A 14443-nucleotide genomic window follows, 5' to 3' on the forward strand; every position below is an offset into this window, starting at 1 on the left:
TGTGCCTGTGGGCAGGGTGTGGACAGCATTGTGTGGGGCCCTTGCCTTGCTGTCACGGCGCGCTGTGTGGTGTGGGTGGGACACGGCGGGGGTGCTGGGAGCGGGGCTGTGTGTGGACCTTGTGCTGTATGGGTGTTGCTTTGTCGGCCTTTTGGGGATGAAGCTCTCCTGTTGGAGTGTTCCCATGTGCTGTGGGAGGGTGATTCATGGCGTTTGGGTTCGGGGGCCATGTGTTCGATATCCGTGTCCAGGTTGGGGGTGGCCCAATGTGGAGATTTATGTTATGTACATTGAGGGTGGAGGGCGCACGGGGTTGGAATCGGACTCATTGGGGGTTGGGACTATTTTATTCTGTGGGGGCTCTGGTTGGCGGGTTTGTTTGGACCATGTAGACTTCTCTTTTGTACATGGCCTCCTCTCTGGATGAGTACGGGGGTGGTTGGAGACTAGGGTCGGGGCGGGGGGTCGGGGTCCGGGCCGGGGTCGCTCAGGTTCAGGCATGAGCACAGGCTAGCCCAGACCAGGTTCAGGTGCTGGGCGGTCTGCCTGTCTCCATCCCCGGAGGGAAGGGGACCACCTCCTGGGTCCGGGGGCTGATTGTCCATATGGGGTATCGACACCTGGACCTGGGAGTATAGAGTATGTATGCGGAGTGTGAGTGAGTGTAAGACGTCCGTTGTTGTTTGTCTTTACGTTGGATGAGTGGATGTGAGTGTTTTTATGTGTACGCACGAAGGTGGGAATGTGTGATTGTGATTGTGCATGACTGTTTTTTGTGTCAGGTTGGGTGTTGGGCTGCTCCCTCTCCTGGATCAGTTTAGGCCCCCATCAAATGTGGGGCCTATTCCCTCCCTGCCACACTCCCTGCCGGTGGTTGGTTTCTCTGCCCGCCGGTGTACTTGTGGTTCTCGGTATACGGGGCTGGGTGCTTTGGTGTGTGCTGGCTCACTCCTGGTGGCTGCTTCCCAGGGCCTGGACCCCTGGACTCGGTTGGGCCTCTGCTTGGGGAGTGATATGTCCCGGGGTCTCGGGTCTCTGGGTCCATGGCTGGATCTGCTCGAGCGTAGACGGCTGCCGGCGGGGCCTGTGGGCTCGTCGCTGCAGCTCCCTGGGGCTTCTACACTGTGGCTGCTGGGTGGTTCCCCTGGGATTATCCCCTGCTCCTCTCTGGGGAGTTTTGGTAGTCATGGCGGTGGTTCTCCTGGGGTTCCTGTGCTCTGGAGGCCTTTGGATGTCTGTGGATTGGATCTCCTCCATATCTTTCCTGGGTCCAGGGGGGCGGGCCAGTGGCTCCTCAAACTCACTTTTGCATATTTATATGGAGAAACCATGTAAATACAGGCACATTTCTGTCTCTATGTCCGTAACAATTGAAATAATCCCAAAGCAGTTTCTAATAAAGTTTATTTTTATGAATATCAAGCAGAGCTTTAAAGCATTAGCTGTAATGCTCCACTTGTGAAAGTAACCAGCACAGCCAAGGCTTTGTGCATTTTGGAGTTTTGAACATATTTCCCCAACTGGAATTCCTTCTCTAGAGGGGAGCACAGTATAAACCAATTTCTACACTGCCCTTCCAAAGAAAATGTCACTCACTAAATATTGTTTTGAGCTGCTATTAGCTTTTATTATACCACACTTTCACTGTGACATCACTTCCATAAGCTTCTGCATTTATTTCGGCCCAGAGTTGGATTAAAGAGTCAAATTGCTGCTCAAATTCTTCTCCACCACATCTGAAAGGTCTTCAGTAGAGTTAAGAGTTGGACTCTATGGTAGAATTCACTGATGGTATAACGTAACTAATTGCAGCAATCCCAGATCATAGTTCCCACAGGCTTATAAGGTATGCACTCGGCATGATGGGTGCATCACTTCACGTGCTTCTTTTCTTACCATGAATCACCCATTACTCTGAACCAGGGTGACTCTACTCATCAGACCACATGACCTTTCTCCATTGCTCCATGCAAACTGAAGGCTTTTTTTCGATTAGCCTCTAAATTATTTTAGTTCCTTTTACATTGAAGCTGTAAAAATGTTCTTACTTTCACTATTAAACATAGAAGTGACTTCTGTTGTTGTTTTTTTACGATTGGATTTTTTTGCAACGTCTGAGTTATTACCAATCACAATCATTCAAGATGATGGTTCCCTACTCTCCTTCTAGTTTTTATTAATGCACTGGAAAATTCTCAACCAAATTTAGCAATCTCCCTAGATTTTGTCTTTGCTTGATACATGGCAATAATGTGGCCCTTATAATTCAGATATTTTCCAGGAGCACAGGATGTATCTTCCAACATGGTTGTTTAAGACATTAGATGCTACTCACTGCATCAGTAAGGGTTTAAAAACTCTGCTCAAGCTGTAACATAATCATCCATGCTGTAATTATCCAATGGGAGGCTCTTTCCTATATTTTTTGTGAAATCCAGGTGGTGACCTTTTTGGACACACGGTGTTTGCACCTGAGTGTGTTTCAGTGAGGAAAGTGTGGATTGCTCATTGCAATCTCTTGGTGAAATCCTTCTTGTCGAGCCAGAGCTCAGCATTGGGCCAGTCAGGGTTGATCAAATTCTCTAATGACCAATTCACTTTTCACTACTTTCCTATGCCCCACCCTGTTATGTTTGTTGTTTTCTGATTGTAGCAAAAATACTGACTCTAGCTGTCTTGTTTGATTGATTTGAGTTTTTCACTAAGGAGAGGGTACAGTGTGTCCAGCTGATGATGAGGTCTAATCTGTCTTTTTCTTTTTTTTTTTTTTTTGCTTTTGTTCTGGGGTTAATGTGTGTAATTTGGACCACAACAAATGTATCCTGATATCTTGGGTACATTTTTTTGATTTTCACATATGTCATACAATCAGCAGTGTGTATGAGGTACCACCTCAAAATACATTCATAGCTGTACCTCCGTTCAGCTCATATGCTTTCAAAGCCATAACATCATCATCTGGGGTTTTCCAATTTGTTTAAAGCCAAAGCAATCTTGGTGTTACAGAACCTGTCTCTGATTATTTTGGCATTTAGCAAATAGAAATACATTTGAACATCCAAACTCTCCTAAAACAGAAAAAGTTTAAAATTAGTGAATGTCAAACAGTGATAAAAAGGCTATGTGTATATGTAAAAATTTAGGTTTTGTATATACAGTACTGTGCAAATGTTTTAGGCAGGTGTGAAAAAATGCTATGAACAAAGAATGCTTTCAAAAATGGAAGTGTTAATAATTTATTCTCATCAATCAACAAAATGCAGTGAAGGAACAAGGACAAATGTAAATCAAATCAGTATTTGGTGTGACCACCCTTTGCCTCAGTTCTTTTAGGTACACTTGCACACAGTTTTTTAGGGAACTTGGCTGATATGTTGTTCCATCTTTACATCTTGGAGAACTAACCACAGATCTCCTGTGGAAGTAGCCTTTCTCACATCCTTCTGTCTCTTCATGTAATCCCAGACACACTCCATGATGTTGAGATCAGGGCTCTGTGGGGGCCATACCCTCACTTCAGTAAGTCTTGTTCTTCTTTAAGCTGAAGATAGTTCTTAATGACTGGCTGTATGTTTGGGTTCACTTACTTAGCATTATGTAAATTAATAAAAATAAACAATCATCTATATTTCAGAAAGCATTCTTTGTTTACAGTCATTTTTCACACCTGCCTAAAACTTTTGCACAGTACTGTATGTACAGTACATAACACATTTAAAATAACTGGTGTTTGACTAAAGTATTTATGTAAATTCAAACAATTTTATCTAGTTGCACGAATACTGCATCATTTAAATGTGGATAAACAACGTAAATGCTATTGGCTTTACAGCACAGTTTGGAAAAACAACTTTTTATTTAAAGGGCTGTTATTTAGTTGGATAAACAAATAATTCTTTATGATAAATAGGTAAAGGTTTTGAGTCAATCAGGCAGAGATCTCTACTTTCATTTAAAAAGTTTCAGCACCAGGGCACCAACAGTTTACTTAATATTTTTAGAATGCCCACTCATCGTTTACTGTTTCTGAAAATGGAAGGAGAACAGGAAAAAAAATATAGGACAGCTTAGTGCACAAATTCTTTTCTTCTTTCAATTATTTTTACAACTTATGGTAAGTCAGTGATAACTGGAACTGTGGTCTGCAGATGCTTCACTCATTGCTGCAATACTGAGAAAGGGTAGAATGGGTGGTCAGGAAAGAAAGAAAGAGGTGGAAAACACAAGAAAACACCACCTCTTATGAATTGTATGAGCTCCCATGTAGTTGAATTATAGATTTGCTCAGGTGTTTTTTGCTGGAATGATTGACAGAAGGGGTGGTAGACAGATCTTTAGACTGCATGCCCCTGCCATGAAAATAAAACCTCCAACTGCATCACAACGAATCAGCTTTTCTCGATATACCAACAGTTGGGAATGAAATGTCTGGCTTAACCCCACTTGCTACATGCAGTAATTATTAAGAAAAACCGACCCCCTTGCCTGCATACTGATACATAAATGTGATTTTTTGCATTACTTCCTTGTTTCTTTTTGTTTTATGATATTCCAATCACAAACACAATGCTAAAGCAAGGATAATTCCAACAAATAGTATAATAACATAAATATTTTTGCCTAAAAGAATGCAATGAAAAATGCCTTATGACGGTAGACATGGGTTGAATTTAAGGGAAAAAAGGGCTTAAATTATTAGGATTTTAATATCATTATACACAACATAACCTAGATATAGGTTTTTAGATGTTAGACAGCTCTATAGAAATGGTTCATTCACTCACTCACTTATCCATGCATTGTTTAAGTGTGACTGAACCTGGGCATGCTTGTGTTAAAGCCTGGACACTGTTTTGTGATTATATTTGTTACTTATTCCTAAGAATGCTTTCATGCTAGATTAATACCCTAAAGAAGCCAAACTATGCATAGTTTTTGCATTGTATTGGTGAAGTCTTTTGGGCCCAGTAAAGACCTAAACGTGCCTCTCTGTAACTGTGAAAAGAAGCAGCTTAGAATGTGCCAGTGTGTTCATACTGTTTTTAGCTCATTGGAACGTAGTACTCATTCAGATACACTGACAGTAAAGCAGAATGGTAGGTATGAACGAATGCCATGCTTTGCTCAACCAATTAGAACAATCCTTTTTTCAAATTGTTCATATGGCACACAAAACTGTATCATAGGTTGTGATAATTATTTTCCTGATCCAACGAAATTATTTTTACCTTTTAATAAAGTAGAGACTGTATTGTCTGCTGCAGCTCCATGACCTGATCCATGATCAAATCATATACCTCGGATATCCCTAGCCTCCCAGAATATCTAAATAAAGCACTAGCGAAACATTAATCATTCAATTTGAACAATTATCTGGAGCTGCTTTTAAATAAGCCCCAAGTTTAGTGATTCATAAAAAAACAGGGATGTGCTAACATTAGCTTACCAATTCAGCAAATTGCTCCAGATAAGACACAAGATGTGAATTGACCGAAGACTAAATTTCTATGTGTTTCAGCAAGAAGTAATAAATCTGTGTTTTAGGTGACACACTGTGGTAACAGGATAACTTTCTTTATCTAGTTACCGTTGAGTCGCAGCAGCCTGTTGAAGCTAACCTACAGACAGTCCGAATGGAGACCACAGCAGCCAGAACGTCAGTGGTAACTTAGTGCTACAGAATCATGATAACTAATTTGAACCATGAATTACTGATGAAAGATATTGGGTTATCTTCCAGTACATACACAGCATTTACTTTAATGAAGAGTCATAATGGGAGAAAATACATTTTCTTAAATAAATTAGATTGGTATTAGGGTAAAAATCCCTGATGGCAACTGTCCTATATACAGTTTCTCCCATGGACTGTTATTGTATAATAAATTATGTCACCTGTGATGCATGCTTACTGAAGTTGAAATTTCATAGAACTGTTGCTCTCAGTTAATTCCCTCTGGTTCATCTCCCTCTAATCTCTACTGTTTTCTGTTATACTAATAAGTCTGTGGGTTTTGCCTCAGGTTAACTTATGCATAATTTTTCACTTTCTTTTAAATGATGCCTCTACATTTTCCCTCTGTCAGTATTCTGATGGTTCCACCTTTGCATCTGAGACTGCTGGTATAATCTAAAGCACCACAGAAGTTCTTTTCAGGGGAACAAAACCACAGGTTATTTTTATCCATTTATGACAAAAGATTTGACTTGCTGATTACATTTATTTATGGTATTCTTTTTTTTTTTTTTTTTTCTCCATGCAGGTATTATCTGATGATCAACAAGAAAGAGGACAATGATGAGAACCTGTTTCCTGTTGTCTTGTTTCCTGCAAGTGAAATATGATTTTATTAAAGCTCTAAATGCCATATAATACTCTGTTGTTTGTAGACAGCAATACTGTGTTGCCCTGTATGATTTAAGTTACCTGGAATAAGATATCATGGCATTAAAACACCAATATATTTCCCATCTGTAGTGAAATCTGTCTTATGAAGAACTTTCCAGTTGCTGTCTGCGTATATTTTTATGAGCACCAGATGTGAAAGTCTGTGCTTTTTAGTTTGACACCCTCTATTATTGTTTGAGACTCTGGATTTAAAATATTAAATTACATATTTCTTGAATAGTTGCCTTGTGTTGTTGAGGGGTTGAATGAATGTATTCGGGGTCTCCGACCATTCCTTGTTCGAAATGCATTGAAGCAGACTCTTTTAAATCGTTCATTTGGCATCATTTTGGTAACTTGAAAAAGATACATTGCAGAGTAACAGACAAGATATGAATAGTTTGGACAGTGAGAATACAGTAACTGGCTACCTATTAGCTGCTAACAATGTAAACAAACATTCTCTTGCAGAGGAACTATAGAATAAAATTATGGTAATATCAACATTTGCCTTAAATATGATTATACAATTTATGCTGCATCTTGATTTTTCACAAATTGTGAGCATTTTTTCTCTAAGTGACATGATTCTAAATGTACAGGTTTATCAGTCTCAAAGCCACATTTGTCTCAATTTCCTGTCTGTGGGAAGCTGCTGGGAAATATTGCAGTGATCGCAGGAATAATCCAGGTTCACTTTGGGTGCATGTTACATGTCAACTGAAGCCACAAGTTAAACATCTGATTATGACCTGTCTGTAAGTGTGTAATTATCATAAAAAACAAAATAGGTTAAACTAATCTAAACTGCAAAACTGTTTATCTTGTCTCATTCTAGTGAATAAAATTAATCCTTATACCCCTTGGTATTCAAGTCATTGTGCACAGTTTCAGCAGGTTAAATCTAATTCTTTAAAGATCTCATTAAGGCCAAAATAATTTGAATTCAGGACCTAAATGAATTTGGAAAAATAATTTAAGCTAACACCTTCCTGCTCAATAACTTATACTTAACTTGCTCAGTAACTTAAGTAAACTAAATATTACTTTTTCAACGTATTTTGAGTTTTGTAGCTTTAGCGAGTGAGTCAATTGTTCTTACACTTAAACCTTTACAGTAACAATTGATGTCAGCAGTTTTTGGCCAGCTATTGAATGCCATATGTTTCAAGCCAGACTTCTTTAAATGTATATTGTTTATAGTTTTGTTATGGTAAAAATAAATCTTATTCCTTTATTAGGAATATAAGGGACAAAGGAAAGACATTCAAGTCTTTCCTTAAATGAAAGACTTAAATTTGACTTGATTTGTGATGGAAAATCTGGACATATTTATTACTTTTTCAGGCCTAAAATTCAGATCTTTAAATTTAAGGCATTTTATGTCTTTACCAGGACCTTGACAAGCTTATTTGTTAATAAAGCACAGCCAGTCCAAGTGCTTGACTTTGTCCCACCTACTGTGCATTCCATTTCCAAAGCCTTACACTATTTAATCTAGTCCAATCTTTAAAAATCAGCAAAACCATTCTTCTCCCTGATTGAGGGGAAATGTGTTTCGCATGTCAACTAGTGGTTAACCTCAGAAAAAGTTTCCCTGGTGTTAATCTTGGATGAGCATCTGAGCTTATTATTAAGGAAAAGCTAATTAAAAATCATTTAACATCTCTGCAAATAGCTTTTCTGCTTGTAAAAAAAGAATGAGAAGAAAGAGACACCTGAATAGGCTCACTGTTCTTAGCTGTAACCAAAAGACCCATGACTGCACCTAATCTGCAAATTATATAACTCACAGGCCATTTCCCTATGTAATTCTGCAGGAAACAAAAGGACAGCTATTTCTGGGGGAGCAGTTTTTCCAGTGCATTGCTGGCATGGGCTCCCAGAGAACAGCCTAACTCTCTCTCCCTCTCTCAGCACCATGAAATGAAAATTTACATTCGCTTAGTGGTGATGTGGCGCTCGGTGGAAGACGACTGTATTTTTAATGAGAGCTGGGAGATTTAATTACCTCTGTTTTAGCAGGCAAGATTTCGGCAGTGCAATGACAAGGGATACACATTGCAGGGAAGAGGTGGCACATGATATTTCTTTGCTCACATCCCAGCGGTCACCGAGCAGAAAAGGCGCAGAGCTAGCAGGCATTGGGGCTGCAATTAATCCAAATTTATTCCACCACCAGTTTATAACACTGATCTGAAGAAGGCCATGGAAATAGTCAGACAACCTCCACGTGTGAAAGTAAAAAAACAAAAACAAATAAATACAGTCTTTAAAAAACAACTATTCCCCAGTCGTTTTGTACTGTAACACAGATTTTTTTGAAATGTGATTTTTAATGTTGTGAATTTTCCCCAAAGGCCCTGTTTTTATAGTGTATGGAAAACTGCTCCAAGGCTACATCTGACATCTTCATGATTATTTTTCACTGCAGATCTTGCATCTCCACACAGGTGATGACAGAGCATCGAGTGCTGTTACCGGCATGACAACACTTAAAACCCTGATAAATGTGTTGCTCTGCAAACTGATTCATATTTTCAGTGCAGATATAGTGTCTTGCAAAAGTATTTATGCCCCTTGAACTTTTTTACACTTTGCTTTACCTCTACATCACGTGTAGATTTTTGTAAAACAAATTTTCATATACTTTCATAGGACAACAATGAAGATATCACAGTTTGATACAATTTAAAGTAGTCAGTGTACAGCTTGTATACCAGTATAAATTTGCTGTCCCCTTAAAATAACTCGGCACACAGCCATTAATGTCTAATCCACTGGCAACAAAAGTATGTACACCTCTAAGTAAGAATGTTCAAATTGTTTCAATTTTTTTTGTTTCGTTATTTTCAAGCACTGCCATTAGTCACTGGCATGAGTTTACAAGAGCTTTACAGGTTGCCACTGGAATCCTCTTCCACTCCTCCATAATGAAATCACAGAGCTGGTGGAGGTTAGAGACCTTCGGTTTGAGGGTGCCCTACAGATGCTCAATAGGATTTAGGTCTGGAGACATGATTTGTCTGGTCCAGCAACTTTACCCCCAGTTTCTTAAGTAAGAAAATGGTCATCTTAGAGGTGTGTTTGGGTTCGTTGTCATGTTGGAATATTGCCCTGTGGCCCAGTGTTTGAAGGGAGGGGATCATGCTCTGCTTCAGAATGTCACAGTACATGTCGGCATTCATGGTTCCCACAGCCAGCAGCACTCATGCAGCCCCAAACAATGACACTCCCAACACCATGCTTGGCTCTAGGCAAGACACACTTGGCAAGACACACTTGGCAGCACTCATACATTTGTTTTCACTCATACCTCTATTTCTAAAAGACAACCTCTGGATGATGCTGAGCATGTGCACCCAACTTCTTTGGTTAACCATGGCGAGGCTTAATCTAAGGAGACCCCGTCCTGTTAAACCATTGTATGGTCTTGGCCACCGTGCTGCAGCTCATTTTCAAGGTGTTGGTCATCTTCCTGTAGCCTTGGTCATCTTTATGTAGAGCAGCAATTCTTTTTTTGCAGATTCTCAGAGAGTTCTGTGTCATGACGTGAATCAGGTGGCACTGGGAGGAAAAAGGCTAATTGGCCATAATTTGAACATTTTCACTTAGGGGTGTACTCACCTTTTTTTAACCAGAGGTTTAGATATTACTGGCTGTGTGTTGAGGTATTTAAATGAAACAGCAAATTTACACAGTTATAAAAGCTGTACACTGACTACTTTACATTGTGTCAATGTGTCATGTCTTAAGTGTTGTACTTTTAAAAGATATAATAAAATAAAAATGTGAAGGATGTACTAACTTTTGTGAAAAACTGTATATGTCTTCTGAAGTTAATTAGATGCGCAAGATCGTGTTTAGGAGTACAAGGGGACAGAAGCACACCACACAAATCCAATTTCGATTTGTAAAAAATGTATGATCCATGTATCCTCTTCTCTTTCAATTACGTGTAAGCTACTTTGTGTCTATAAAATAAAACCACAGTGAAATAGATCAAAGTTTGTAGTTGTAACATGACATAATGTGAAATGTTTAAATGGAAGTTAACACTTTTGCAAGGCATTATATACTGTTGAGTCCATGAACACAATCCACATGAGAAACTCAGTTTAGGTATTTTTATGATCACATACACTCACACACACACAGTCACAATGTGTTATTTTACAGTAAGATATCATTTTATGAGATAAAATAAAGTGATGTTTTGGCTGCAGTGACAAAGTAAATTCCACTAAAATTCCACTGAAATGCTGATAGCCATCAGTGCTGCTGCATGAAAATGATAATGAGTCAAGGTCAAGCCAAGAACATAATGCTTATCTTGCTTGAAGCACCAACAGATGGTCATGTTCTATTTCCCTTTGGCTGTGTTTATTCTGACTATCAGGGGGGGACATAAACAGAATTCATATCAATAAGAGAAGTGTTTCTGTTATCTTAGCATTATTCACCCTTCAAATCCCCTTTTGCATTTCGTTAGCCTCATAGCATAATTGTCTAAATCATTATGCTGTGAGGCTAACAATGTTACATGTTTACTGTTGATGTTTTTGTCATCCGTTTTCAGTTGGACACTTTACAGACAGGTTTGTGAAAGTGTAATGCAAGCATATTTATAAACCATCAAAACCTGCATTTATAAGAACTCTGAAACGTAATTATGAACGCATTAACCACACAGTTTAATATAAACTGTACACGTTTCCTTTGTGATTACCGTATCATAATTTTTTTGTTATTTTAGGCTACAATTTTGCATTACCTAATAATTTCCACTCCATTTTGGTGAAAACAATTAGAGGTAATGTTTGCAAATGATTCTGTGATGGTCAAACCTTCTAACCTTGATGTTCCAGACACTATAAAAAAAATTAAATAGAGTACATAAATGGTGAACTGCAGGGAGGTGCATTTGAAAAGAGCAAAATATGTTACCTGTTTTAGGGTCTATAAGTTGGAACCCAGGTCTGGGAACGATGTCACACCAAGGTGAGTTCATTCTAGTTGCAAGTCTCCAATCCTATGGGAACTGTAATTATATTTGTGGGGTGGTCAGTAACCAGGCTAACTACTACTAGTAATACAAGTGGATGACATATGTTTTTGCTCTATTGTAGGTATGGAAAGACTAAAGGGACAACCTTAAAAACAGATTGTACAGTACTAGTATGTGTGAGGCTAATTTAATGAGAAAATGTTATTCTCACAACCTTCACTTTAATTCATACATGAGGCAGAATTGGGACTTTAGGGCTCATTGGGTTCAGAATTTCTGACTCTGGACTCAGAAATTTCAGCTTCCCAGTACATATTGAACACATCATTAATCATATTAGCACATATCAGTGTTAAGTTAAAATGCAAAAATCAACATACCCTTTAAAGCTGGACTAACTTGTTGCTGAGAAAGTACAGCAACACGTTATTGCTTTCAACATTCATGACACATTTTTAAGCTTTGCTAGTTTTACAAAGTTGGTTACAATGTGTTTCCTCTTTGCTCTTTCTAACAGAGCTACCATTCGAAGTGTTGTCAATAGAAATACCTTTAGTTCTTGTTTAAGACATGTGAACACTTAAAAGGAGAGGTGCTATGGACTAAACTGGAAACCTTTATTGCTGGGCAAGATTGACTTTCTTCTGAAGCTTGGAAACCTATAGCAAGTTAAAAGTTGTATGACATGGGCATGCATGAGTATAGGTTTTCAAAAATGAAGATACTGGCAAAAGCTTTGAACATTTTAAAGTTTTCGTTAGTAAGCAAACCAGAAAAGATTTGTGTCTATATGTAAACATGAAAAACAGCCTGGCTGTTTGAGCACAGTTATTTTTTAATTTAATTTAATTTTTTTGACTCTGATGAAATAGAAATGTTACAGACATAAATTACCTTATACATGTTTATAAAGTTATTCTGACTTAAAAAGCTGAAGATGAAAAATTAAGAAAGGAATGATATTTGCAATCATACAGAAGAGTGACCAGAGTTTGCAAAGTCACAGTCATAACGTAATGCAATGAAAGGATTGAGATCAGAAAGAAACAAACATTTTAAAATGACTATGAAGTCTTAAATACTTCACACTTATATATCAACAGAACAGATTTTTAAGAGTTAAAAGCCCAGTAAGAACATAATTCTCCTCCTGGCATTTGATTGATTCCATGCTATAGATTTTAGCATACCTCAAGGACAAGCTGACAGCTAAATTCAGAGTTTCATTCAGTCAATAAGAGACAAAATTGGACCAGATTCGGCTGGCAATGTACAAGTGTGGAGGACAACTCTCTTTGAGCAGCCTAGCGGGTTAAAGAACTTGATACATGGTTAAACCTTGAGAGACTAGCTACAAAAACAAATAGAAAAACATATTTGTTCTGGACAAATCTACCAAAAATGACCACCTGATTGGATTCCTCAATGGTGATATACCTCAAAGTAGGGTGACCAGAAATCAAAAAACCGAATGCTTTGCCTGTTAGTGCAAAAAATGATTTAGTGTGAAAAAAACTTTACAGGCTTTTAAAGTTTAACTCTTGTAATCTCAGCTGCTGTTACCTTGTCTGTCTGGCAGTCATCTCTGGGTTTGAGTAAAAATTAGTCCATTGATTTTTCAGCTGTGCTTTTCTTGTGCGACTCACTTGTACAGTGTCGCTTCACATCGTGCTCCCCTCCGTGTGAAGTAAAGAAATTAACTTTGTGGCAAACTTCACAAAAATCCCTCAGATATCACCTTTCACTGGTCTCACCCAGTTATAAGCCGTTTCCCAGTCTTTGTTGTAGCTACATTTTCTTTTCCGGGACATGCTTTCCATCATATTCTGTATAGTTTACTAATGTAGGCAATACAAGAAATCCTTTTCTTGTACTGTTTTATTTCACTAGCATTGTGGCGCGCAGATTGGTCATGACGTGGGACATATTTTGATTGACAGCTGATGCGGCTCTGTGGTGATGACTGCAGGTCAGCTTTTTTAACATTTCAGAAAAGCACCAGTCGAATAGTTTTTTGACTTATTATAATTTGACCCAGTCAAATGCAGGACATTGTTTCTGTTTGAGGGATTGTGGGACAGAAGTGAAAAATGTGGCAGAGTCCTGCACAAATCGGGCCATCTTGCAATCCTACCTCAAAGTGATTTACTTCTGCCTGGATATAGATAGAAAAAGCATAATGGTTTCCTGGCCTTAAGCCAGAATCAGGGTATGATAGCCACATCTCATGATTGTTCAGTTTTATCTGTACAACACAAAATACATATCTGATGGGTGGATAGCTGGGCCACTATGCCCTACTAGGCTACCTGCTGCAGTGAAGCAGTGGAGGAAAATGTATGTGATCCCACTTGTAGTAACTGTGAATAGGGAAGTAATGCCAGGAAACTCATGGCTGGGTCCCCCTTTACAATTGCACATCACAGTTTCCTTAACCTTTATATTTGAGATATCTGTTTTTAGTGTCTTAATGTTACATTGTTGTTTATGGATGTTATCAGAGTAGTATTGCTAGTCAGAACAGGCCACAGGAATTGCAACATCGATTTGGGTGATGACAGAATTTTAGCGTTTCAAAACACAGTTTTTGTCACATGGTCATTAACCAAGGTGGTTAACTAAAGGCAGACTAAGTTCACCAAAGAGTACTTTCAAATCCCTAGATAGGTTGCCAGTTTGTTAGATATCCAGCTAGTGCTGCCAGACAATATTTCACCTCACCTTAACTAAACCACAATATCATTCCTCAATTTATAAACTCACATTGGAGCTGCAAAATTTGGTATAATTACCTTTGTCTAGGTTGACCATCATTTAATGCTTTGAAGCATGGGTTCTGACATCAGTCTTTGGCAACTTTTGTCTGTGCCTTCAGCTGCTTTGTGTTGTTTTCTTTTTTTCAATTTTAGTTTTTTTTTTTTATTTCACACATGGAAATGAAAATAACTACTGCCAAGGAAAAGGTATATCAAATGATGAATTTTGCACTTTAAAGGGAATTGGTGTTGAAATCTGCACATTTGTACCACAATCAGATTTATGTTTGG

This window comes from Girardinichthys multiradiatus, chromosome 21 (genome assembly GCF_021462225.1).
Source record: "Girardinichthys multiradiatus isolate DD_20200921_A chromosome 21, DD_fGirMul_XY1, whole genome shotgun sequence".
Taxonomy (NCBI): Eukaryota; Metazoa; Chordata; class Actinopteri; order Cyprinodontiformes; family Goodeidae; genus Girardinichthys; species Girardinichthys multiradiatus.